This window comes from Prionailurus viverrinus, chromosome A1, assembly GCF_022837055.1.
Source record: "Prionailurus viverrinus isolate Anna chromosome A1, UM_Priviv_1.0, whole genome shotgun sequence".
NCBI lineage: Eukaryota > Metazoa > Chordata > Mammalia > Carnivora > Felidae > Prionailurus > Prionailurus viverrinus.
In genome coordinates this window covers 63,319,721-63,347,500 of record NC_062561.1, presented here as the reverse complement: position 1 = coordinate 63,347,500, position 27,780 = coordinate 63,319,721, and the positions used below count along the sequence as shown (strand labels likewise).

Sequence of the window (27,780 nt, the reverse complement as noted above, 5' to 3'; positions counted from 1 at the left end):
GATGTGTAGGTTACACAAGATTGTGGAAGTGCCAAAGGTAGGAAAACTAGAAGGTCTTTTCCGTAATGCAAGTTGAGAACTCTCCACTTCAGTGGTAAACTGTGGAACCAGAGGAGACTGAAACATCAACAAGACTTGCTCCAAAAAGAAACCATTGGAATTGGGACATCTGGTCTTTAGCCAAGTTGGAGCACGTTATCAGCATCTTCCTGGTTTTCAACCTGGTTGATTAGAAGATGGTCAGCACCTTAAAAAGACCTGACAAGCTCCATTATAATCCAGTTTTGAAGACAAAGAGCCTAGTTATAAGCAAGCATATTGACCCTGAGAGGATGGCTCTACGCTCAAATATACACTGTTTCAAACAGCACCAGAAATAGCCAAGTTCATGATTAAAAGTAAGATTTTTTTTTTTAATTTTTTTTTCAACGTTTATTTATTTTTGGGACAGAGAGAGACAGAGCATGAACGGGGGAGGGGCAGAGAGAGAGGGAGACACAGAATCGGAAACAGGCTCCAGGCTCTGAGCCATCAGCCCAGAGCCCAATGTGGGGCTCGAACTCACTGACCGCGAGATCGTGACCTGGCTGAAGTCGGACGCTTAACCGACTGCGCCACCCAGGCGCCCCAAAAGTAAGATTTTTAAATAATTTGATGAGTAGAAGCCACAGGATGAAAGATTTCATGGTGAGATTAAGTGAAAGGAGATACCATTAAAGGTGGAAGGAAAGGGTTTTGTGGGGCTATTCTGCTACAGCAAGAAGCATCAAAATTGAGGAGAGTCAAGGTAACGGGCATATAGAAATCAAGAGATAAGACCTATAGGAGAGAAAGTTCATCATGAGATGCTGAGAGAATATGGGAAGATAAACCATTTGTTTCAGGTATTTAAGAAAATAGAAATTTTCATCTTCACTTACTTAACATGTATTAGATTCTTGATATCTACTACATATGTTCCAGATTGGGTCTGTAGATGTTCAAGGAACACACAAAATTTAACAATGATTTCTCAAAAAATCCTAGAAATGTTAAGAGCTTGAGGTAGTAACATATACCACATGGCATTTTTTCAATTTACTACAACAAAACATCCCAACATTACAAGCATATTTACTAGACCTGTGTATGAACTTTGCTTATTCTAAGATCCTGGTCTTTTTTTTTTTCTTTCTTTCTTAAGTGATAAAAAGTGATACCACACCAAACATGTAGAACAATGTTAGGTTTTTAGTGACCATGAAGCAGTAAATAAAAATTTTTATTCTTCCGTATGTTTACAATTTTATTGGAGTGCCAGAAGTTACATACTTCAGGAAGTGCAAAGATCATTTTTAAAGGAACTAAATGCAAAGACCAACTAAGGTCACAACAACAGAATTTTTTTTTTTTTTTTTTGAGAGAGAGCACACACATGCACACACACAAGGGGGCGAGGGGGAGAGACACACAGAATCTGAAGTAGTCTCCAGGCTGAGCTGTCAGCACAGAGCCCAGTATGGGATTCAGACTCACAAACTGAGATCATGACCTGAGCCGAAGTCAGACACTCAAGCAGCAGAGCTGAGCAACCCAGGTGCCCCAAACAGCAAAATCTCAAGGCTATTCAAGCACGCATGTAAAATTTGTCCTAAGTCTGTGTGCAAATCTCTAGGCCTTGTAGTTCTAATAATGATTAATAGAAGTTACGGAGCAAACAGAAGTTGTGACTTACTGTTCCAAGTCCTCTGCATGTATTTTAATTGAATCCTTGCAGTTACATTAGGAAGCTGTAATTATTGGCACTTTTATTTTACAGATAAGGAAATTGAGGCAGGTCACTCCAGTTCATAAAGTAGAGGAGTCAAGATTTTAGGATTTTGTTCTAACTGATTAGTATTAGCTGAAGTACATTAGATATCTTTGTTTTCAAGAAGACTGCCACTTTTGGAGTTCACAGAATACTCAGGATGAATCTGTAAATACTACTCAGAAATTAGGATAAGTTTTATTACAATAATTCAGTCCTTCCTTTCACCAGTCCCAGGGGGAAGGAGTGGGATTACCTAGTCCAGCCTTGACGAGGGATAGAACTGACAATTGCTCCTTTTCTGCTCTTAGGCTTCCCCCAGCCTCTATCCCCAAAGGCCAAGACCTAGGGGATTATCAAGGTCTGAGGAAGATCTGTCTACCTCAAAGTAGGATAGCTACAGAAATTCTACTACAGAGGAGCTGGCCTTCCAAGCCGTACTACACATGCACGCGGGCACGCACACACACTCACACATCACCTTTTTCCATTTCTCAAAGTAGCCATCCATCCTGAGGGAAACTTACACTTGCTAAAAACAACTTTTGCACACAAAGCCTAAATATGGGGGCTTTACCTTCAGACAAAAGTTTTCACTTTAAAGCAAAGGGAGGAGAAAAGCATAGAAAATGGTCTATTCTAGCTCTGGCAGTTTATATTGGAGTTTTCGTTGTCACATGTAATATCAACTCAACTGGATCAGCTTTTCTAAAATAGAATCAGATGTGCTTTTTCCTAAAAATTTAAAAGCCATATTGTTACCATTTCCCCTGAGGTTATCATAGATCAAATAGAGAAATGAAAGTCAAAATAAACTTCATTTCTATTATCGCCTAGCATTGTAAGGAATGTATATATAGGCTGGAATACCAGGGAAAAAGCCTGTAAAATTCCGAAAATAGAGTAACTGATGACAAATGATGGCTGTCTGAAAAAAAAAAAAAAATCCTATGATGTTGACGGTTCTCACTTTTATAGTTTACCATTGATAAGTTTTTTCCCCTCCCTATTCTCTTTCAATTCTAATTCAAACTAAAAGAATAGCTATTTTCATTTCAAGGTTTAGAGCATCAAAAACATCCAGTTTTATTTGAAACAAGATGGTTTTATATTCAAAATCTGTAATTTAGGCTTCCAACAGACTCCAGGCAATACACATGCTATTCTTTGCTCTGAACTCTCTGCCCCAAATTTGGCTTTAGAAAATTAAGTTTTCCAGTGATGTAGACAGCCACAATGAACTTTAAAGTAGTACTTTTTTCAGGCAACTCTGAGTGCCTAAGAGAAAAATCAGAACCCTACTTCTATCCACTCAATGGGTTTCCAAAAAAAAGTGTCAGATATGGTGTCATTCTAAATCTAAGCCATTACAGCCCTTCTAATAGGCTTTTGTCCTTTGACCCATTCCAGTCAGTTATGCAGTGAAAAACATTACCAGTACGATCTTGGAGATGCCAATCTAAGAAACCTACTGCTAAATTGTTCTTATTCTTATAGGCTTTTAAGTATAGATCAAAGCCTGTGGGCCATTCTCACTTCCAAAACTACACACTGAGTTCATATTTCGCATAACATGGAGACTTCCTTCAGGCAATTAAGGGAGTCCGTATCCTGAATAATGACAAATGCTACATTTTCCAGAACTGGAATCACTATTTTTACAGAGAAAGTTAAAATACGTCATGGGATGGTATTAAACGGTATTCTGTAAAAGCCATTTGGATGTTTCTGTGGGAAGGATAAGGACTATTGTCTGAATTTGTTCACTATATTCCTTCAATGAACATGTTAGTGTTTCTAAAACCAAAGTGTTATTAGAGAAAGTCAAAATAGGTTATGATTTAGCAGAGTTACTATTGGAGAATTTAACGTTATGTATTGTAGAAGAAATTTTATCAAGCAGTTTGCAAATATAAGCAGCTAAAATTTGGACTAAGGTCCTTTACCTTGGTTTTCAAAATTGCAATGCTACTATGATGGTCGCAGTCGTCACACAACAGTTGTGCTGATAAAATCTGCTGAATCAATGTCTAGATACCTAACTGAAATGACTAGTTACTAAGCTAGCACAAACAGTTCTCAGTTTAGATCAAACTGATCAGTTGCCACCTGTTTACGACTCAAAACGACCCACGACCCACTAAAGTAGTTTATGTTGCTGCAATTAAGCTGTGTGTGGTGTGTGAATGTTCTGACTGTATGAAAAACCTTACAGTCCTCAGTTTCCTGGCAATTTTGCGAGGAAGAATGGAACCTGGATTAAGCCAATCCTTGTGTTCTAAAACGTTCAAAGAAAACATTTTTTTCTCCATTCAGAAAGTAGTTAAGCAATTTTTTGATCAGACTTCTCTGACAGACAAAAAGCCTACCTCTGAGGTAACAGGCATTGGATGGGAATATGGAGAAGATGCTTTTCAGAAGTATTTCCGTAAAGGAGATTTAAGTAAAGCACATGCCTTAGGTTTCTGTTGACATTCCTGCCCAATAGAAAGCCTCACTCGTCTAAGGATTGGCTGTCTATTAAATTGAATTCCAAGTTACAGGAGGCACTTTTTAACAGTCAACTCAACTTCACGGCTTTGTTACCCTGCTTCTACCAGTTTTGTTGAAACTAAAAATTAAAGAGCTGACATTCATCGCCTTCATGTTTTACAATAGAATGGAAGTACTTAAAATTCTTGATGCCAACAGCTTTGAAACTTTTGTGTTACCCTGGCAATGTTCATGTATTTGTAATGATGGTAAAGAATTACCAGTTAGCTATGTCTGGAGGAAAAGTCTCTGGCTTGAAGACCTTTCCAGAAGAGATTTAGCATCATTATTTCTGAAATATGACCTTCCCCAGCAGCATTTCTAATTATACTCCCAAATTAGAACTAATACACTGTGAAGACCAGACTCATCCTTGTGACTTACACCATTCCGTTCTATTGGAAAGTGAGCACTCATTGCAGCAAAAATGGTGTTAAGAATTGTGGACTGATAAAAGGCAGCCTTTCGAATGCACCAATTCCCCTTGTTAGTAAATAACAGTGGCAGTAATTATGGGCCATAGAGGGCCACATTCTCAAGCATGCTTTGAGAAAAATTCATCACTGTCAGCAATCCTGGCCTTGGTTATGTTCTCCTGAGCATCAAGAGAAGGAGTTTGAACCAAAGTCGTCTATAGGACCAGAGTATAGGTTTAAGAAGTTTCAAGCTGCTGGATAGCTTCTCCAACAGGTTCCTTCAGAAAGGAAAATGAAGGACACCAATACATTATTTAGATCTGTTTTATAAATTTGCAGTCCTTGGCAACATACATTTGAAAGGATGAGATTAATAACCAGAATATCCTCACAAATGGGCTTTGAGAGCTTTGGTGTAAAGATCTCTCAATATTGTCCTCATACAATTCTGGAGTCTTTTTTATTATTGTTATTCTTTTCAAACCTCCGTTAGTCCCAAGCCTCTTTTCAGCTACTTTTTTTGTATTTCACTAACTTTCATATGTATGTGTTTACTCAGGTAATTTACATCATGAAGAAAAATTGATGTCAGCAGAACACAGAAAGCAAAGGAAAAGAATAAATCTAAGGGTTTCCTTGGAAATTCTCAGTGCTTTCATGAATTGTGTGTCTGGGCCTCATTCCAGTATTCTGATGTACAACCATGACCTCAGACTTTACCAGTGTTCAGAGTGTTTTCAAAATGTTGATACAACCACTCATCTTTCAGAGCAATAGAGGCAGATAGGTTTTCTTTGTCATGCCCTTTGAAAACACTACTTATAAACCCAGAGGAAGATACCCAGCTGCTTGATAAGGACACCAAATAATCAGCAACTGCTTAGCATTTACTGTATACTTCCACTCATTTATTGGATTTTCACAACACTGAGGTAGGGATCATTGCCATTTTTCACATGGGGGAAAGAGGCACAGACAAGGTAAAAATTTGCCAGAGGTTACACACCTAGTGAGTGGTTGAAGATTTCAGCCATCTGTACCTATATCTGGAAACCCTATCTCTTGAACCCCCTCAGACCATCTTGCTCTGAATATCCCTTGATTTCCATCAAAATGATCTTCCCACCCTTACTTTAGGACAAATACCCATAAGCCTATCAATCATAACTGGACAATATGCCCATTCTGAAGGACATCCTTGAGCTACTCAATGTCAGAACGCTTTTCTTGTTTGAGATTTTCTGGTATGTGGTAGGCACTCTACTGTACAGGGGATAGAAAACTAAAGAGATACAGTCCTTAACCTCAAAGGCTCTTGTCCCAAAGACTGTCGAGTCTCAGTTTTAACCACATATCAGAATCATCTGGAAAGCTCTTAAATACTTGAGAGCCAGACCCATCTCAACATAATCACATCTGATTATACAGAATCAGGATTAACTAGAATTGGCATGAATTTTTGTAAAGACCCCTGATAACTTCCTGTGAAGCTAACATCAGATCATCTTCCAGTCCATTAGTAAGACTGATGATCTAGTCAAAGCAAAAACATAGCTACAAAATTTAATATCAAGTATAAAAGAGTGTGATGGGTAGCTTATAATAGGTTTGGGGATGGATGTCAAACAGATTTCTCTGGAGAAGCATCAATTAAGCTAATGCCAAAATAATGAACTGAATTTAGGAAGATGAAGTCACTCCTGTGAGCATTCCTGGAAGAGGGGAACATGTGGATGACCAGGCCTTAGTGTGTTCCAAGAACAGACAAGAGCACTGTTGCCTGAGTATAACGTGGGAGGTATGAAGCCACATATAAAACGAGTCAGGGTAAATATTCATGGCTCCTGTTACAGTCTGATAAAGTAAGGTAGAGGAGAACCTCAGCTTTAGTGTCCCTCCCCTGTATTTTTAGTTCTCTTTTCCTATAAATTCTGTCAACAGTGTGCAGAAGAATAAAACCTAACGATTGATGCAGTCTCAAATGAGCACACTCAGTTTTCCTTGTAAAATAGTCCTTCTCATTGGGCATTTCACAGATTCTGCTTTGCAGGAACCACAGAGAGGTAGCACAAGGGATCTGTAACGAGATCACAGAACCTTGGGAGCAGCCTGAGGGGCTGTAAGCCAACAGTAAAGGGCTAGTATCAAGTAGCCTCTATATGGACTTCTCTCTTTTAGTTTTAGTCTTCAAAATGATTTGTATTTATTGAAAGCCCCTACACAGCAATAGCCATGGACCTTATTGCTTGACTTATTGTAATCACAGTCCTCTATCCCTCAGAAATGCCATTGTTCACTAAAGTATAAAGTTACCTCCCCCTAGAGTTCACCCCCCAACCAGGTGACTGGGAAAACCTTGCATTAATTTTGGTCATGCACTAAGTATTCTCAGCCTCCTCTGGGTCTTACCACATGACAGAGGACACCATTCCTCCCCTATGACCAGTGGGGACACATTACAGAAAATCACTGGCCTCTTGTGTAAATCTTAACTATGGCAGGCAATCACAAGTCACCTTGACATCGTATCTTTAACTGATGTGCATAATCATTTGCAAGTCAGATACCATTTTAAAATTTAGAAATTAAACTTTCCTTTATATCTTAGGACTATACATATGTATAATATACATATCTGTATATATAGGTAGAAAATTCCCTTAGTAAAAAAATGATGCAAACAGTTAAGAAGAAAGGAGCCAAGCATCAATTCCATAAAGAAAGGGTAGAATTGGCACAAACTCCCCTGAGGTCTCACATACCAGGTAACTCAAAACTTGAGGCCAAATGGGCAGGATGTAGGTCTTTGGGGGCTCTCACCTGCTCTGGCTCCTCTGTAGTCAGTGTTTCTCAATGACCAGAATTCACAGTCTTTGCAGGTAAAACTTCTGGGCATGGAACCTACCAACACTACCATGACACATGAGGACTGGATTCTGAGCATTTGAGGAAGAACTCGGAGAGATCTAGAGAGAGGCTTTAAGCAAATAATCCTTTTTGGCCTGTAGGCTTTTGCCTGGGAACTCTCCAATCTTCTCCACCCTTCTCAAATTCTGTCTCCTCTCTTGTTCGTTTAAAATGCACATTCCTTCCATTAGGAAGGTGCTTTAGATCATGGACAGCCATACCTCTCAGGAATTTCAAAGATTGCAAGAAAAAGAGATACAGGGTGACTCTTCTAGGTTAGATAATAAATGGTTTTTCTTCGATCTAAATAAATGGCAAAGTAATACTTCATAAGTTTCAAGTTGCTGTTAGTAAAGTAAGAAGGAGGTTCTTGATGTTTTCCAAGTTCTATGCTCCAATTTACCAATTTTCAAAACATGAGATTCAGAACAGCATCTTTACAGATAGAGATGAAGTCTTTATAGGCATCTCAGATTAGCGTGTATCTTGAGATCTTGAGGTCAGAATAAACTTGACCCCCAAAACCACTGCCTTTTTTATTCATACATGAATAGTCATAAGTCGATTGATGGTTCCTGACCTAATTAGGGCAAGAATCTAAGAAATACAAGAAGCATCAGAGGCAAGAAGGGACTAAAAAATCATGAAGTACAGGTATATTGACACCTGTCTTCAGGTTCCTCCTGATGGCCTCGAAGGTCCTGTCAGCTCACCTTGAACATTAGAGCATATGACAAAGGCCTATTTTTCTATAGCCATAAACCTTTTGAAAGAAAAATGAACCTGCTTACTTGTTTAGAATACCAGTTCTTTTAGGATACTTTTAGATTTGAGATTCTACAATTTTCAATTACCCTTTCAGACTTAGACAGTCTTTTAGTGATAAGACTGATTACATTAGCTAAAATTTCAGAGAAAAGCCATGTCTTATTCTAACCTGCATGATTTTTAACAGTCTAATATTTCAGAACCATGCCTGCAAATAAGGGTTATTTGATATGTACTTTTTAGTATTGGTCTGTTATGCAGAATTAAAGAATTTATACTGAAACATTAGGCAAGTGATTCAGAGGTACTGGGCTAATTTTCTCCCCCAAATATGAAGTAGGCCCCCCACTCCCACCTACAATTACCTGGTAAACAAGAGTGCAAATTTTGTTTTTAAGGTTTTTTTTTTGGGGGGGGTGGGACTGAGCATGAGTTGGGGGTGGTGGAGGAAGGGAGAGAATCTCAAGCAGACTCCATGTTGTCAGTGTAGATCTTGATGCAGGACCTAACCCCATGAGCCAGGAGATCATGACCTGAGCCAAAATCAAGAGTCAGACGCTTAACCAAACTAGCCACTCATATGCCCCAAATTTGATGTATTTTAAAGGCAAGAATATAACAAAAGATGTACAAGAAGCAAAACACTGTCAATTTATCATTGTCAGCATGCTTAACAGTTCAATCATTCAATATGCAGACCTCTAGGATTACAGTATATATTAACGAAAAAAAAAAAAGTGAAAAGTTTGGCAGTAAGACAAATTAAAGATTTACAGAGACCTAGGACAAGTCGTTGTCCATAAGTAGTTCAGATAAAAGACAGCAGCGCTTATTAAGAGATCTATGACATTAAGAGGTTGCCAGAGTGCTTTAGGGGACACTATGGGAGATAGATTAGTGATCTTAGAAATGGGGCCTAAATGATGAAAGTGCACTCTGCCTCAAGAATACTGCTTGGCATCAATTGCTTGGAAGGGATCAGGAAAAGAATGAAGTTCTTGTATATAACCTTCCCAGTTACCCAAGATGTAGTAGGGATCATTTTCCTTCACAGATGAGAACATGGTGGGGATAAAGCTGGAGATAATCAGTATAACAGAACTAAGGAACAGTTTATAATTCACTTCAGATCAAAAGCTAAAGTATATGCTTCATTTTACTTTACATTACCCTAAAAAAGACAACTGGAGATAATTGTGAGAAAGTTGGATGGGGTCATATTATAGGTCATCTTGAATGCCTTTTAAGAATTTACATTTTAACTTCAAAGTAATATGGAGTCACTGAAGGTATATGAATTTGGAAGGATCAAATAAATTGCCTTTATTAGGTACCAAAGTTCAAGAGAGAAAGGTGTTGTCTTCCAAGCTTCCCATTCTTTATTTGGGGGACACTGACATTTTTTTCATGGGGTTTTTTTTTGGGGGGGGGCAGGGGGAAAATATATAACTTAGTTCTTGAGGCATTTATTATGCTCTGGTTTGAATCCTGATTAAACTGATTTGTAGGACTTCAGATAAGTTGCCTCAGTTCTCTTTAAAATGTGGATAATACCTAGTTTGAGAGTGTTGTATGAAAATCAAATAAGCTAGTATGTACAGAGTGGTGACAATATGTCTTGACATATTCGTGTTATTTTGTACTATGTAGTGTGTACTTTTATTCTTAATCAGTTTTATATTTAGTATAATTATCTTGTTACATTTCAAAAAAAGATCTAAAACACCTGAAAAAAAGTAATAGGAGAAATTATGGCATATAGGGTAAGGAATTCTAGTAATTGCCATTAACAAGTCAACACAACAGCTTACCTCTACTGTTAGGATTGCAATAACCTGGTACAGCTAGTATAAAAATGAGTTTAATGTTCTTAATGGGAGAGACATGAATTAGTCAACAATCCTTTTCAAATCACTATTTTTAGCATTGGCAAATACTGGTATACAGTTTGTTTAGGCAACACAGATGAACAAAATTCTAACAAAAAGTAACAGATGTTTTTGGTTAAGTTGTGCAGTCAAGAGAGCTGGAGCTAATGCACAGTTTATATAAATGTCAAAACTTTTATATTACATTTTCAAAATTAACAGAACTGTATCCTAGGACAGTACATGTCATTTGATTTTATGAAGGTCATTTTGACAATGATAAAAATATGTCCAGTGTGTTTTGAAAGCATGGAGTAGGGAGACCAAACGCCAGTAAAGTCAGAGAAGACTATTTAGAGACAATCTGGCAGCTGTCAATGCAACAATAGAGGTGGGATGTAGAAAAGTATATACGTATATAGATACGGCAGGTATAGTTTTGACAGTAACCTATATGTTCAGAGTTTTAATGTGATGGGACAGACAAGTTTATAATGATCTTTTTCTCTTGTTCATTAGAGTTAATACCCAAGATGTGCTTATTCAAAATTGAGTAGTGATATGCAATTGAAGACCTCCATATTTGCTTTACATTTGAGAATGCTTAAAATGAGAACACTGGACATTGTAGATTTGAAGGAATGGAAGAGGAGAAACACAACAAAGGGGAGAGAACTGAGGACAGATGAGCCAGTTGGCAAACCTTCACGAAGTTTAAGAGGATTTGGGAAACACCACTATTTGCATACCAGCATCCATTCCTCATTATTGACAAATAGATTCAACCCCAATTTTGTGGCGGTGGCAATATATTCAGGAGAGGAAGGCTTCTCTAGAGCTCCAGTAAATGAATCAGTGAGTCAAAACTGATCAGAGTTTAGTGTTTAAACTAATCACTTCCAGTAACTGGTTTTTGGAGTGAGTATACTTCCCTGTCCTGATCAATGAAACTTAAGAGCCATTCTACTGGGAACATAAGGAATGTGGCTTCCATTAAAAAAAAAAAAAAAAAAAAAAAAAAAAGAAAAAAAAAAAAACACACCATGCTCTCCCTCCTCCACTCCATAAGGAGAGACCTGCAAGAAACCATATGTTCTTCCTTTAGGTGGTCCAAAAAAAAAAAAAAAAAAAAAAAAAAAAAAAAAAAAAAAAAAAAGTGATTTGGCCATTTTGGCCATAACCCTGGAAGCCTGAAGATTCACCACTGCTGGGCTATCTCATTTTCACCAAGGTTGTAGAAAGTTCCTGACAAGCTACGTTCAGAGTGAAAAGCATATGAAACACTTCTCAGGCCACATTAAAAAGTTTAAACTTTCTACTATAACCATACAGGAATCACTAGATTAAATACTTGAAGTGACATGGTCAAGATTGCACTGTAGACAGCCCAAGTGGGGACTAGAAAGGATTCAAAATACTTGTGTCAAGAAAAATCAGCAAGGAAGAACATAAAACTCAACACCCCCCAAAATTTAAAAATGGGCAGAAGGCATGGACAGAAAATTTCTCCAAAGAGGACCTATAGATGACAAACAGATGTGAAAAGATGCTCCTCACTTATCAGGGAAATGCAAATGAAAACCCCAATCTCACACCTGTTAGAATGGCTAAAATTAACAAGAACCAGGAGGTGGCAAGGATGTGGAGAAAAAGGAATCCTTGTACACTGACGATGGGAATGCAAACTGGTGCAGCCACTGTGGAAAACAGTATGGAAGTTTCTCAAAAATTTTAAATAGAACTACCCTATGATCTGCAATCACACTACTGGGTATTTACTCCCAGAATACAAAAACACTAATTCAAAGGGATACATGCACCCCTATGCTTAAACCCACTTGATTTACAATGCTTAAGGTATGGAAGCAGCCCAAGTGTCCTTGAATAATTGATAAAGAAGATGCGGTGTGTGTATACACACACACACACACACACACACACACACACACAATTATTTAGTGATGAAAAAGAATGAAATCTTGCCATTTTCAACAACATAAAGCTGGAGCTTATAATGCTAAGCAAAATCAGTCAGAGAAAGACAAATACCATAGGATTTCACTCCTATGTGGAATTTAAGAAACAAAAGGAGCAATGGCAGGGGTGGGAGGACAAGAAACAGACTCAACTATACAGAATGATGGTTGGGGGGGGGGGGTGGTCCATGACTCATGGCCCATGAGTTCAAGCCCTGCATTGGTCTCTGTGCTGACAGCTCAGAGCCTGGAGCGTGCTTCGGATTCTCTCCCCCCCACTTCACCATTCATGCTCTCTCAAAAAATGAACATTTAAAAACTTAAAAATAAAAGAAAAAAGCAAATTGTTAATGTAGTCAAATATCAGGACATAGAGATGGGGTGGAAAAGGGCAATTTTATAGAATGTTTAATAGTTGCATTTAAAAGCAATTGGTGTTATCACAAATAAAGATGGAGTTAAAAATTTCATGTTTAAATACTTTTTCAGGGAGCACTTAAAATTACAATTCCTAAAAAAAAAAAAAATCACTTTTATCTAAGACACACATTATGTATTCAAAATTCAGAAGTCACTATTTTAAGATGTATTTTTCCCAAGAAATCACAGCATGCTATATTGAATGAACAGAGAATAAGGCCAAATTAAAGTTTTGTGCAATGGATTTGTTCTTTTTATCATTATATGTAGACTGAGGGGGAAGTTGTTTTCTTGGAATTACCTACACTCATTTTTTTAAAGTGTAATGTTAAATCCAGATTCTTTACATAATTAATCTTCTGATTACAATACTTAGAATTCATACCAATGGAATACCATTAAGATATTTAGCAACAATATTGAGATAATTGTGTTTACTTCAAAGTATTCTCATTTTAATATGTGAAAACTACACTTTCATACATTTTTTATACTTTCTTTAGCATGCAATAAAGAGTTCCTTTCAGATGCTAAGAAAATCAGTGCCAAATGAAAAAGTTGGATCTTGGATGCCAACAGAAGTTTTAGTTAATGTAAAAAATTAAGTGTTGCTCATTTAAGATGTTTTAGATTTAAAGTAGGTCAGAAGTTTATTAAAACAGATCTGCTTTAATACGTATCAACATAGGGGGATTCACAGGTGGCTGAGAGAACTCAGTGCTATACTTGCAATTAGAAGGATCCTGAATATACAGGAACAACTTTCAGACAATAAGATATTTAAGAATTATGACAAGACACACTCTACAAAGCTGATTTTATGTTTAATAAAACATCTCATTAACTGATACCCAATTAAGGTTTATCCTCATTTGTCTCCCAGTGGACTATTTCATCTGTCAAACCACACTCTGGAAGAACCATATACGTTTACTGGATTGTGTAAGCAATCCTGTGTGTTTGTGCATGTAGTTTTCCTGTGCAGGTCTGTAGATTTGCATGTGTGTCAGACTTTTCTGTACTCAGTACTGTGCTAGCATGAAGAGTAATAAACAAGGTAGACAGGGACGGTAAGCTCTCAGGGCAGGAGCCAACAGGGGATATGGATATCAAAGGTAGGGTTATAAATATGATGGGGATATATGGAGCTAAGTGTTTTAGGAGGATATATTGTTCTGGGATCAGTCTTTTCTGATCAAGTTTAAGGATTAATGGAACAAACCAGAAAAAAACACGCAAGAGTGCATTAGAAATGGGATGGGAGGCTGCAGGATAGAGGACACAGTATTGAATTCCAGTAGCTTCTGCAATCACTGAACCCTGCAGGGATACCAGCCAGTTATCTGCAAGGAGACCTAACAATGCTTTGCCTCACAGACCAACCATGCAGACTTGCTTCCTACCCCAGTTATTAAAGTTTTAATATGCAACACTTGCTTACATATACAACTGGAAAGTGCAAGGGAATTCTAATTTTTCCTCCTTCCTCGACCAGATAAGCTATCCTGGAAAGCTGTTGTCTTTCAAAAGACAGTCTGGCAATAGCATACAGTCTTGATAGTAAAGTGTGGCCGGTTAAGTAACAAGCTATTAAATCTGTTCCTCTTCGTATCTGGCTCACTCTTATGTGCTTGCTTTCTGCAATTCACAAAAGCACAGAAAACTTTTCCTCAGGCTTATGGTTTCTGGGAAATCCAGGCACGGTATTCTTCCCCCCCCCCCCCCCCCACTATGTGGCTTTAGCATAGGGTAATGCCACTAGGTGGCTCACTGATGTAGTAGAAATTGGGATGTCTTTGTTGGTGTTAAATGGGCAGTGATGACTATAGTGCCATCATAATAATTCAGACTTTTACTAGTGCTTCTGGTTCAAAGTGGTGACAGGAGAGAATCCTGAAATCACTTGCTCTCATGGACATGAGGCAGCTTCGGGGTGATATTGGGGTTCGTGGTGTCTGGAGCTGATGGCCATGAAAGAATCCTTGAAGAGGTCTTTGGTGGAAAAAGTGATTAAAGTATGGGGACAAGAAGGGGGGGGCAGAAAGAACTCTCTGCAGGACCCTGTGGAGAGACTGCCTATATAGTTGGGACTTGAGGGAGGGAAAATCCAGGGGAAGTTTCCAAAGAGATTTTCGTATGCTAAAGAAGACTCACAGGATACTGGAGGCCTAGCTATTGTCAAGCTAAGGTGGTTTTTCCTCTAGCAAAGCATTAGCATTAAGACAGAGTTCCTGGAGAAACGTTTTTACTCTGCCAGCCTCATGTTTGTCAATGGACTGCCAGTTATATGGAAAATTTTATCTGCCATTTCCTTCTGCCTTTGTTTCCTGTATCAGGTAGACCAAATGTACAACAATATAGGAAACAAATTTCTTCTGAAAGAAATCCAGTAACTAGCTGAGCCACTCTTCTACTAGCAAATGAGGGAAACACATCCAAGTGGGTAGGAGAGGCTAAGACACAATCTCGGGATCAACCTCGCCCCCTGAGCCCCCTACACGGCAGGCCACAATTGGTAGGGGACTTAACTTCAGGCTTCTCCCTGGGAAGATAAAATTTGAACCTCACATCTGTCACTCTAACTTCTAAGACTTGAACTGGGGAAATGAGACCCCAAAACAGCTAGTTTTGAAAGCAAACAAGGCTTGCACCCATGAGACCCACAAGGTTAAAACAAATGGAGAAAATGTTGTAACAAGGCTCATGTGAACTCACCCACCCAAGGGCCCAGCGTAGAGGCAACCACTGAAAGTGCCTCCCCTTTTTGTGACACTTAATTGCCCATCTTCAAGGCTTGGCCTCAGGGGCAGGCATCTAATTTAACACAGGGGACTAATCCTCCCCAGAGACCTTAGAGGGCAGGCACTGTGATTAGTCTTCCTCTGCCTTGCTCCAGGTCACCATTATCTTCTGAAGATGACCTAGTAGACATGTGATACTCCACTGTTTGCCACATGGTCACAACTTGATCACCTAGCTCTGATGGCCAAGTAGGGCTTACATCTGTGGACCTCACAGCACTGCATCAAACGGAGGAAGCCCACCCTCAGGGCCCAGCACAGTCACAGCAGATTGAAATGTGCCCCCAGGCATGCTATTAAAAAGGTTGATCAGCTTACTTTCATAGCTGTCCTCTGGAGGATCAGGCTTATTAAACACATCTCAAAAGTGACTCAACTCTTCAGGGATCAGAGACATGAATAGGTACCACCCTGGCAGTCTCCCTCTGCCCTACCACAGGTGGCAGGGTGTTTGAGAAAGGAGCATGCATACACAAGGCGCCCTGGCTTTTGTGGCTACTGCCCAAAGGACACATCCCCTAACAGTCTGGCTCTGGTGTCTATGGAGGCACAGGGCTTGTATTCACAGGTTCAATGGGACAGTGGCAAACAGTTAACTGGGTACTACTCCAGAACTTCAAGCAGAGGCAGCAAACACACCATCAACCGGTCTTCCTCTGAAAGATGTAGATTAGCATACTTTAAGAGCTACTGCCTGAGTGTCTAGAACTCAGAGGTCCTCCCCTTTGGGACACTGACAGGTATTGGCACATCAACTACTGGGATAAGAATCAGGTAGACTTCTTAGGCAATGAAAAATGTTTGAGAGTCAAGAGCTAAGGCAGAGTTGACAAGTCCATCTCCTACACATGGCCACTCCTTCAAGACCAGATTTGGTTGTTTTACCTGATGCATAGAAACCAACACCATCAAGCAAAATGAAGAGGAATAGGTTCCAACTTTAAGAACAAGATAAAACCCAAGAAAAAGACTTTAATGAAAGAGAGATAAGGAATCTACTGGAGTTAAAAATAGCACTCAGGTGCTCCCTAAGCTCAGGTAAAGAAGAATTAACCAGAATATAGAAATATCAAATAGAAGTCCCAAACTGAATAAATTCACTGAATTGAATACATTCAATAGATTAAAAAAAAACAGACTAGATGCAGCAAGGGGGAAAAAGCATCATTGAACTCCAACACAGGGCAATGGAACTTGCCCAATCAGAGTAAAGAGAAGGTAGCTTAATAGGGATTTACTACACAGTGACCCTTGGGGATCGAGATATTCTGCAGCAAAATTCTGTGGTGAGGTTCACAGCGTTGTGAGTGTACCCAGTGCTCAGGAATTGCACAACGTAAAATAAATAAAACATTTTATTGAAGATTAATATAGATTATAACTAATGAACAAATAACATAACAGCTAAAAAATAGAAGAGAAAAAGGATAAGGGAGAAGAGGAAGAGACATTTTGGTGGGGGGTCGGGGTCAGGGATTGGAGAATAAATTTGAAATATAATAAACAAAAAATAAAGTAAGATAAAAAAATAGGGATTTACAGGAAAACATCAAGCAGATTAACATTCATATTATCAAGATCCCAGAGAGAGAAGACAGGGCAGAAAATGTCAAGAAATAATTTCTGAAATCTTCCCTTATCTGGAGAAAGACATCCAGATCCAAGAAGGCCAGAAAGCTCCCAATAAGGTGAACCCAAAGAGACCCTCACAGAGACACATCATTAAAGTGCCAAAAGGTAAAGACAAGGAATTATTTTTTAAATTTGGGGGGGGGAGGGGCAGAGAGAGAGGAAGAGGGAGACACAGAATCTGAAGCAGGCTCCAGGCTCTGAGCTGTTAGCACAGACCCCAACATGAGGCTCAAACTCACAAAACCAGGAGATCATAACCTGAAGTCAGAAGCCTAACTGACTGAGCCACCCAGGTGCCCCTCTCCCCCCCCCCCCCGCCTTGTAGGTTTAAGAGACAAGGGATCAAAAGCAGCAAAAGAAAAACTTGTTACATACAAGAGGACCCCCATAAGTCTATTAGATTTTTCAGGGAAATTGTGCAGGCCCAGAAGAGAGTGGCACAAGTATTCAAAATGCTGGGGAACAAAAAAACCAAAAAAACCTGCCAAACAAAACTTCCCAACAAACTTGCCCTTCAGAATTGAGATAGTTTTGCAGACAAGTTAAATAAGTTCACCACTAGACCAGTCTTGTGAGAAATGGTGGAGGGACTTTGTTTCACTGAAAGGAGCACTAATTAGAACAAAAATTGTAATCCTTAGTGGTAAAGATATAGTTAAATTTAAAATGTTGTCAATTCAATGGGTTAATTACTTATAAAGCTAGCATGACATTTGAAGATTTTAGCAAAAATAACTATAGCTGTAATAACTGGTTAGTGGTTACACAAGATAAAAAGATGTAAATTGTGACAAAAATAAACGTGGTGGGAGAAGTCAATAAAAATACAGATCTTTATAATGCACTCAAAGTTAAGTTGTAATCAACTTAATACTGTAATCAACTGTAATACACTGTTACATAGAAGTTGTTTTACAGAAGCCTCATGGTAACCACAAAGCAAACCCTATAGTGGATACATGAATGATAAAGGAATTTAAGCAGACTGCTACAGAAAAATCACTCTAAAGGCAGAGTAAGAGAACATGAAAGGAATAAAGAAATTACAAATAGCCAGAGTGTAAGAGCAATAATTATGTGCTTACTGCTTTAAATGTAAATGGATTAAGTTCTTCAAAGATAGTGGCTGAATGTATTATCCTCTCTATGTGCGGTCTGCAAAAGACTCGCTTCAGGTGAGAAATAGAAGAAAAAAAAAAAATCAATGGATGGAAAGTTATCCCATGCAAAGAGAAACAAAAAGAACAGTGGGTAGCTATACTTATACCAGAAAAAACAGACTTTGAAACAAAGACTGTAAGAGGCAGCAAGGTCATTCTATAATAAAGGAGTCAATCCAGAGGGTAACATTTGTGAAGTACCCAACAAGAGCCCTTAGATCTATACAGCAAATATTAATGCACCAACAGGAGAAATAGAGAATAGTAGAAAACTTAAGTACCTCAAGTCAATGGATATAGCATCCAGACAGAAAAATTTAAAAATTAGGAAATATTGGCCTTAACTGACACATTGTAGCACATAACCTTAACGGACATACACAGAACATTCCAGCCAAAAACACATTCTTCTTAAGTGCACATTGGCCATTCTCCAGGACAGAAATGTTAGGCCATAAAACAAGCCTTAAGAAGTTTAAGGTTGAAATACATCAGGCATCTTTTACTAAGCACAATGGTATAAAACTAAAGATTAAGGTTTTTGGATTTATGCTACCAGCAAATGAAACTAAAAGTAGGACCCCAAACTAAAGTTTCACACAATGAAAGCCAAGAAAATTAAAAGGCAACCCCCAAATGGGAGAAAGTGTCTGCAAATCTTGTATCTAATACCCCAAATATATAAAGAACTCCAACTCAAAAATACAGTTAAAAAATGAGAAAATCTGAATAGATATTTTTCCAAAGACATACGGATGGCAAACAGGTATGTGAAATGAGGCTCAACATCACTAACCAGGGAAATGCAAATCATAACTGCAATGAGATCACTCTACACCTGTTAGAACGGCTATTATCAGAAAACAAGTGTTGGTGAGGATGTGGAAGAATGGGAACACTTCTACAATGCTGATGGGAACATAAGTGGGCACAGCCACTATTGGAAACTTTATGAAAGTTCCTTAAAAATTAGTACTATTATAGGATCCAGTAATCTACTTCTGGTTATTTTTCTGAAGGAAATGAACACTAAATGGAAAATAGACCTGTATGTCCTTGTTTATAACAACCAGGAGATGGAAGCAATCTAAGTGCCCACTAATGGATAAAGAAAATGTGATCCATACAGAATATTAAGCCATAAAAGGAAATCCTGCCATTTTAATATGGGTAGACCTTGAGGAAATAACACTAAGTGAAAGAAGTCAGAGAAAGAATTACTGTAGGATCTCACATGCAGAATAAAGAGCTCATAAACATAGAACACTTTAGTGGTTGCTGGAGGTTGGGGTGAAGGTAGAAAAATAAAGTACAGTCTTTGTTATAAAACTAGTCCAAGGGATGTAATAAAGAACATAGTGACTATAGTTAGTACTGTATTGTATAATCAAAAGTTACTAAAGGTAGATGTGAAAATTCTGATCCCAAGAAAATAAACAACAAGCAGGGATAGAGGTTAAGTAGACTTTGTGGCGATCTTTTAGCAGTATTTACAAATATCAAGTCATTATGTTGTACACCTGAAACTAATGCAATGTTATCTCTCCATTATAGCTCATTTTAATAGAAAAAAAAAATCACAGTGCCTTCCTGTGTGCTAAAACATGTCACAACCAAGACGACAAAAACGAATCACATAGCTTTGTTTAGGTAGTGGCATATTGATTGTATCCAAAGGATCAGGTAGCTTTTCTGCCCACGGACGCCACTGGCTGCCTGAGGAAGCATGGTCTCCCCACCCACTCCCCATCATTGTCTAAGTCAGGGTCTCCCAAAGAGCTTGAACAGCTGAAGAAGCTCTTCATCAAAGGTTTGAGCTTTGAAACAACTAATGAGTCTGAGGAGCCATTTTGAGCAATAGGGAACGCTCATGGACTGTGTGGTTATGAGAGATCCAAACAGCAAGTGCCCCAAAGGCTTTGGGTTTGTCACCCAAACCCACTGTGGAGGAGGTAGGTGCAGCCACGAATACAAGACCACACAAGGTGGATGGAAGGGTTGTAGAACCAAAGAGGGCAGTCTCAAAAGATTCTCAAAGACCTGGTGCCCACTTAACCGTGAAAAAGGTAGTTGGTGGCCCTAAAGATGACCCTGAAGACCATCATCTAAGAGATAATTTTGAGCAGTATGGGAAAATTGAAGTGATTGAGAGGACAAGTGGCAAGACGACAGGCTTTGGTTTTATAACTTGAGGACAGTGACTCCGCAGGCAAGATCGTCATTCAAAAATGCCACACTGAATGGCCACATCTGTGAAGGAGAGTCCTAGTTAAGCAAGAGATGACAAGCACTTCTTCCTTCTCAGAAGTCGTTCTGGAAACTTCGGTGGCCGTCATGGAAGTGGTTGTGGTTTTGATGGGAATGACAACTTTCATCAGGGAGGAAACTGAGGTAGGTGGGGTGGCTTTGGCGGCAGTTGAGATGGTGGTGGATATAGTGGGAGGGCGGCTGGCTGTAGCAGATTTGGTAACAATGGAAGCAATTTGGGAGGTGGCCGAAGCTATGATGATTTGGGCAATGACAACAATCAATCGTGAAATCTTGGACCCATGAAAGGTGGAAATTTAGAGGCAGAAGCTCTAGTCCCTATAGTGATAGAAGCTAGTACTTTGCCAAACCACAAAACCAAGGTGGCTATGGCGGTTCCAGCAACAACAGCTGTAGCTACGGCAGTGGCAGAAGGTTTTAATTACTGCCAGAAAACAAACCTTAGCAGGAGAGGAGAGCCAGAGAAGTGACAGGGAAGATACAGATTACAACTGATCTGTGAACTCAGCTGAGCACAGTGATGGCAGGGCCCAGCTGCTACGAAGATGCCATGTTTTAGGCAATACCTAGGTGCCTGGGAAAAACCTGGAGAACTGTATTTGTGATGGTTTTATAGGTTATCTTAGTTTCTGTTCTGTGGAAAGTATAAAGTATTCCAAGAAAAGGTTTTAATGTAGTTTTTTTGTACCTAAGCTGTTGATTGCTAAATGTAGTGGTCTGATCATGTTGAATAAGTGTCAAAAAAAAAAAAAAAAAAAAAAAAAAAAAAAAAAACCAGTAGAGTCGATAGTTATATTGTGACCTGTACTTCCGGAGTATACCAAAAAGTACACAACTAATTCTAAAACTAGCACAGAAACCCTCTTTGTGAGCATGAACCAGTTATATACTTATTGAAATGGCTTTAGGTATTTTTATTTTAATTTTTTAAAATTTTAATTTGCAATTCTGAGCATCGTTTTAAGCCAGCATGGTTTTAAGTCCAAACTAGGTAAGGACCCTTGATTTTGGCAATTCAGTATTACTAATAACCATATATTCTTTTTTCCCTAAAAATCAGACTAGATGTTTCTATGTGGATAATGCTGTCATTATGTTGGGCTTTCAGGAAACTTTGTTACAGGTCTTTAATCTTATGTGATAGGCTTATTTTTATTTTGAGCAAGGAAACTAAATGTATCAAGAGCCTTTCATTTCATATGTATGTGCTGTTAAGCAGAATCAGTAGTTCAGCATTCCTAATTAGTTTTGGTGTGAAAATTTTAAAGATTCTGTAAGACATACTTTGAATAAAATAGGTTTTCTAAATTTGTTATTCAAGTTTACAAAACGATTATATACTTTTTTCTGCTTTTAAAGATCTCATTTATTCCAAGTTTTATCCATACTTTCTTTAGCATCCTTACTCCAAAAGTAGATTGATGGTCAATTAATCTACAGCAAAGGAGGCAAGAATATACAATGAGGAAAAACATCTCAAATGGTGTTGAGAAAACTGGACAACTACCTGAAAAAGGATGGAATGACTGCTTTCTTACACCACACACAAAAATAAACTCAAAATATATTAGTGACCTAAATAGGAGACCTGACACCATAAAACTCAGGTGGCAGGGGGGAAACAGGCAGCAATCTCTAAAGCCTAAGCAACATGTTTTTCTAGGTAAGTCTCCTCAGGCAAGGGAAACAAGAGCAAAGATACATTATGACTACACAAAAATGAAAACTTTGCCATGAAAGGAAACCGACAAAATGAAAAAGCAACTTTCTGAGAGAAGGGATTTGTACATGATCTATCCAATAGGGGGTTGATATCTAATACGTCAAGAATCTATAAAACTCAATGCCAATAAAAGTCTGATTAAAACACAGGCAGAGGACCTGAATAGACATTTTTCTAAAGACATACAGATTACCAAAAGGCATATGAAAAGATGTTGCACATCACTAATGCTTCACAATGCAAATCAAAACCACAATGAGGGATCACCCCTCAGTCAGAATGGGATCAAGAGGTATGAGGTATCAAAAAGGCAAGAACAAGTGTTGAGGATGTGGAGAAAAAGAGGAACCCTCATGGACTGCTGGTGGGAATGTAAATTGGTGCAACCACAAGAAAATATGGAATTTCTTCAAGGTTTCAGAGAAATACCATATTATCCAATAACTACATTACTGTATATTTACCCAAACAAAAACACTAATTTGAAAAAGATACGTGTACCCGTGTGTTTAGGGCAGCATTAATTACAACAGCCAGATTACGGAAGCAACCCAAGTATCCACCCATAAATGAATAAAGATAGATTATACATACATACACACACACACACACACACACACACACACACACACACAAATGGTAGATTAGCCATGAAAGAGAACAAGGTCTTGCCATTTGTGATAAGATGGATGGAACATAGAGGGTATTAGGATAAGTGAAAGAAGTCGAAGATAAATACCTTAGGATTTTACTTAGGTATAAAATGTAAAGCACAACTAAAGAGAACTGGTGGTTGACAGAGGGGGGATGGGGTAATGGACAAAACAGATGAAGTAGATTAAAAAGTCCAAACTTTCAGTTACAAGAGACGAAGGTGTACAGCATAGGAAACATGGTCAGTATTGTAACATTGTGTGACGTAACATATGGTGACTGACAGATGGGGACTGCTCTTACTCTGGTGGGCATTGAGCAATGTATAGAGTTGTTGAATCACATTCTTGACACATATCATAGGTCAACTGCAGTGAAAATATTCAAGGCAAGTATTTAAGGTAGGTTTAAAAGCAACGCTGCCCAGTTATAGGCATTTCTATATGAATATCAAAATATCAAATCACATAACTATCACAAGCACATAATATGTAAGCTGTTTTAACTTGTTCGTTTAGTTTTATAGGAAGATAGAAGTAGAGGTTTTAGAATATGAAAAATAAGGTGTTCTGTTTTCACACACATGCTGTAAGTTTAATACAGTAAGGTTACTACTCTATCATCTTAAGTTTATGTGAATTACTCATTGAACATGTTCATTCTACTTACATTCAAAAACACCGTAGCATTTTCTTAGCCTATAATGAAAATCAGCTCATTCATTGGATGGTCTATTCCATTACAGAAACAAACAGAATATTCTCTTTCCCAAATCAAAACAACTTTGGACAGAAGCCAAATTACCAAGACCTAAAAAAGTGTTTTGTCTGAGTCCAAGGGTAGATGTTGGATATAAATTTTGGCATCATTTTTTAAATTAATGTTTTTGATTTTTGTTTTTCGAGAGACAGACCATGAGCAGGGGAAGGGCAGAGAGAGAGGGACACACACAGAATCCAAAGCAGATTCCAGGGTCTCAGCTGTCAGCACAGAGCCTGACACGGGGCTCAAACTCATGAACCACGAGATCATGACCTGAGCCAAAGTTGGACACCTCACCAACTGAGCCACGTAGGCACCCCAGCAGTATTTGTTACTCAATTCCATTAGTGTGTATTCCAACTTATTCCTTATAATGACTAAACTTACAACTTTTATTTGGCAAGTGAATGATTATGACTTAATTAGGAGGGAAGACCACTATCCCTCTACAAGATATCAGAAGGAATGCGGTCACCCATGAACAATTCCCTCTGATGCTCTTAGCTGGGCTTCATACTATCTGAATATGTTTTAACACTTTGCATATGGTTTTCATTATAGTATCAGTGCTAGCACACATGGAGGCTTTCTGAGAATGGAGAAAAGCCCCATGCTTGTGTCTTTGGATATTGGGCTTGAAAGGATTAAGACACATATCTGTTATTACTTTTAAACCACCCAAAAGCTATGGCTTACAGCAATCACCAACCCACCCTACCCTGATTCTGTGGGTTGGCTGGGCAGTTCCTTATGTGGTTTACTTTGCCTTCCCTTGAGACTGCATCTAACTGGCAGATCAGCTAGTCTCTCACACCTGTCTACTACTAAGTGCTGGATGTTGCTGAGGGCACCTTCACATCTTCATGTGAGTCTCTCATCTCTCAGAGCCTAGACTATTTTCTTTACATGGGGATCTTAAGGTAATGATTCAAGAGGCCAAGGGGAAAAGCTACAAAGCCTCTTAAAGCCTGATTTTATAACTCACAAGATGTCCCTTCCGCCACATTCTAGATTGGTCAAGTCAACACACAAGGAAAGCCAAGATTCAAGGTTAGGGAAACAAACTCTACCTTTTGAAAGAACAGCAAAATTACGCTGCCCCACTTTTAGATTTGTAACCAAACTCCTCGAGGCTGACACAGCATTGGGAACTATTGTTCACTTCAGAAAATGATGCTCCTTCCTCCAAGTGTACCCAGCTGTACAGCAAGGTAGAAGAATGAAAAGTAGAGGGGAGAAAGCTGCAGTTCTGGATGTCTTCTTGGCTGGACAGATTCATTCAACGTACAACCTGCACAACTGTATTTGATGGATTGGCATGTTACTAAAAGTCTTAATTCCTAAAGTCTTCATGGATAGTGTTCAGATATTTTCACGAGGATAACTAGAGAACAAGATGACTACCATAAAAGCATCTGGGTACAAAGAAGCTGATAATAAACTAGATTTTGTGCTCGTCAAGTATTTGGAGTAATATTATCTATACGCATAGGTGTCAAGTTTTCTTTACATGTTTGAAGTACATCACCGGAAGGTATTCCAATGTGAACTGCAATAATTGAAAGTGTTAGATTTTATAAAACATTCAAGTGGCAATGTAACGTAGGACTTAACTGACGTGAGATTTTAGTAAGAGTCATTACACCAATCTGTGTAGCACATAGATTACTAGGAAATGCAAAGTAAATATATAGTCAAGTATTTGATGTATATGTTACGTGTTAAGTTAGTGCTAGAGGACTGAACTGGTGATGGATTCCTCAGCAACACAGATTTTTATTCAGCACTTTTTACATGGAATAACCTTTATAAAGATTATTTGACAATGATGTGGGGAAGGTAGTTTCCCCGACACCATCATATGAATATTTCAAAGGATGAATTGGTTATGAGATAACCTACATTTTTATACTCAGTTTCTCTAGAAGAATGAACAAGAAGCTGGTAGAGCTGTTAAATTTACACACAGAGGGAACTGTGCAGGCAATAGGAAAGAAAGGGTGAAATAATTTTCACGTATGCTCTTTGGAAAGTGGAGTTTTGTTCCATAACATAAGTACACATTTATTGAAGCAGTGCAGAGGCTGATTGGGAAAACAATTGCACTGTATTTTTTCAAAGTGTTTTAGCTCTTACATTTTCCAATTTACACCTATCCAGCACAAAAGCAAATGCCTGACCTCTTCAAGGTTTCTTTCACTTAAGAAAACTGGCCAACATACAAGACAACATGAACTTGAAATCCCCCCTCACCCCACTGCTTCATCTAATGGTGGAAGGTTTCGGCTGACTTATCGCATCCTAATTAACTCCACCTTATAAGTTTTGGCCTAGGTATAAACCCAGTGGGCAGTCATGGGATGATGTATTTCTGTGCATCAAGCTAATTGGCATGTATGCTGCTTTACTCTCTGACCCTAGTCTCATTAGAGATGATCTCTAACCACCTTAGTGGGTTGGTTACTGCTTATCAAGAGGAGTTCCACCTTTTAATGCAGAAAAGTAAAGAAAAATAATAGTTCTCGACTTTCATATAGGAGATGATGGCAGGAAGAATAGGTTTTCCCAGCATAAAAATATTTCCCCATGAAAGCTCAGGTATTGAAAGATCTCTAAAAGGCTACCAAGAAGATAGGAAGAACCCAGTTTCCTCTATTTAGTACCCATGCCAACAATAAATTAAGGTCCATTTGGAGGGTTGAATTTCTACTTTCTTTTCTGGATACCTTGTCAGTCCAGATTTATTCTTTGATTTTAATCAGTTAGCTCAGTATCTTCTTAGTGATTAGATGTTATACAGTGACAATAGGGATAAGATGTCAACCTAACAAATTACATACCTACTGTGAATGTTGAGAACCACCTATCACCATCCTTCCTTAATATACAAAGTATTTTTTCAAAGGCCAAACCAGCTCATGCATATACAAAGTTCAGAATACCAGTTGTGTTTATATAGCCAGTACAGAAAGCCTTAAGATCAGAGAATTTAGAAACATCTTTTCCATATTTGCCCAGAGTCCAAACCCACTGTATGAAAAGAGCCATGTAACGTAGAACACTAAAAAATAATCACAGTGATAGTACTTGGGGATATTTTACCTACTTTTTCTGATCAGATGTATAGATGTAGGTGGTAGCACAGGAGCAGTGGAAGCAATTTTGATAGGTATATTTTCACAAAGCTCCCTTACATTTCCATTCAAAAGTATTCAGCATTTTTGCTACAGGGTGCTAAACACTTGGCAGGGGAGAGCTGGTTGTGGATAACTACATTTGCTATTGTGCAGCCTACACTATGGTCATTTATTACAACAGGAAATCCTTAAAAGTTGATCAGAGACCTCTAAGTTGATCACACATTAAAATCCTCTGCACAGTAGCAATAAACCAGAAGGACCAGCATCAGCCTAGAGCCTCACACCGTAAAATGTCAATTCCAAGACAATCCTCGGCTACAGTCCTGATACTGCCATTTACCAGGTACATAATTTGAAGCTTTTTCTTCTCTAAGCCTTACTTATAGAACAGTATGTGCTTCAAAGGATTGGTAGGCTGATAAAGCATTTAAATGCTTATGTTAGTATCTGGCTCAGTAACTATTGTTTTGTCTATCATACCGCATAGTAATCAAATATTTTAAAGGTTAGAGTGAACATCTTGTACTTAAATAGCATAGCTGGATTGTTCGTCCATCTCCTTGGCAACACTGTAGACCTAGGTAAGACAAAATGGAAGTGTGTGAAGTTGGTGGTTTTTGTTTCCATTTCTCTACTTGTGAGGTAGAACATCTCTTATTAGCTATTTAAGTTTCTATTACCATAACTCAACTCCGTATAACTTTTTCTAGGATTTTCTGACCTTCTTCCCCATACATGGAGCCAATTTTTGGTCTCCACTAGTCCATCCTTGCCTGAGGTCCCGCTTAATAGCACCCATACATACACTTCTGTTCCAGGATCTTTCCAGCTCCTGTTCGAACCTTCCTGTGTTTACATGATACAGTGTATCACTCAACTTTTCATGTCCTACCTGGAAGGACAGGTCCCTCCTATTTGTTGTTGGTTCTTTGAATTTTTTAAGTTTATTTTGAAGATTGAGACA

General features: G+C 38.5%; 1 pseudogene; it reads left to right on the top strand.

Moving 5' to 3' along the window:
* The window catches only part of LOC125163705 (heterogeneous nuclear ribonucleoprotein A1-like), a 40,859-nt pseudogene extending 19,901 nt beyond the window's left edge, over positions 1-20,958 (top strand).
* The last annotated feature ends 6,822 nt before the right edge of the window (positions 20,959-27,780 follow it).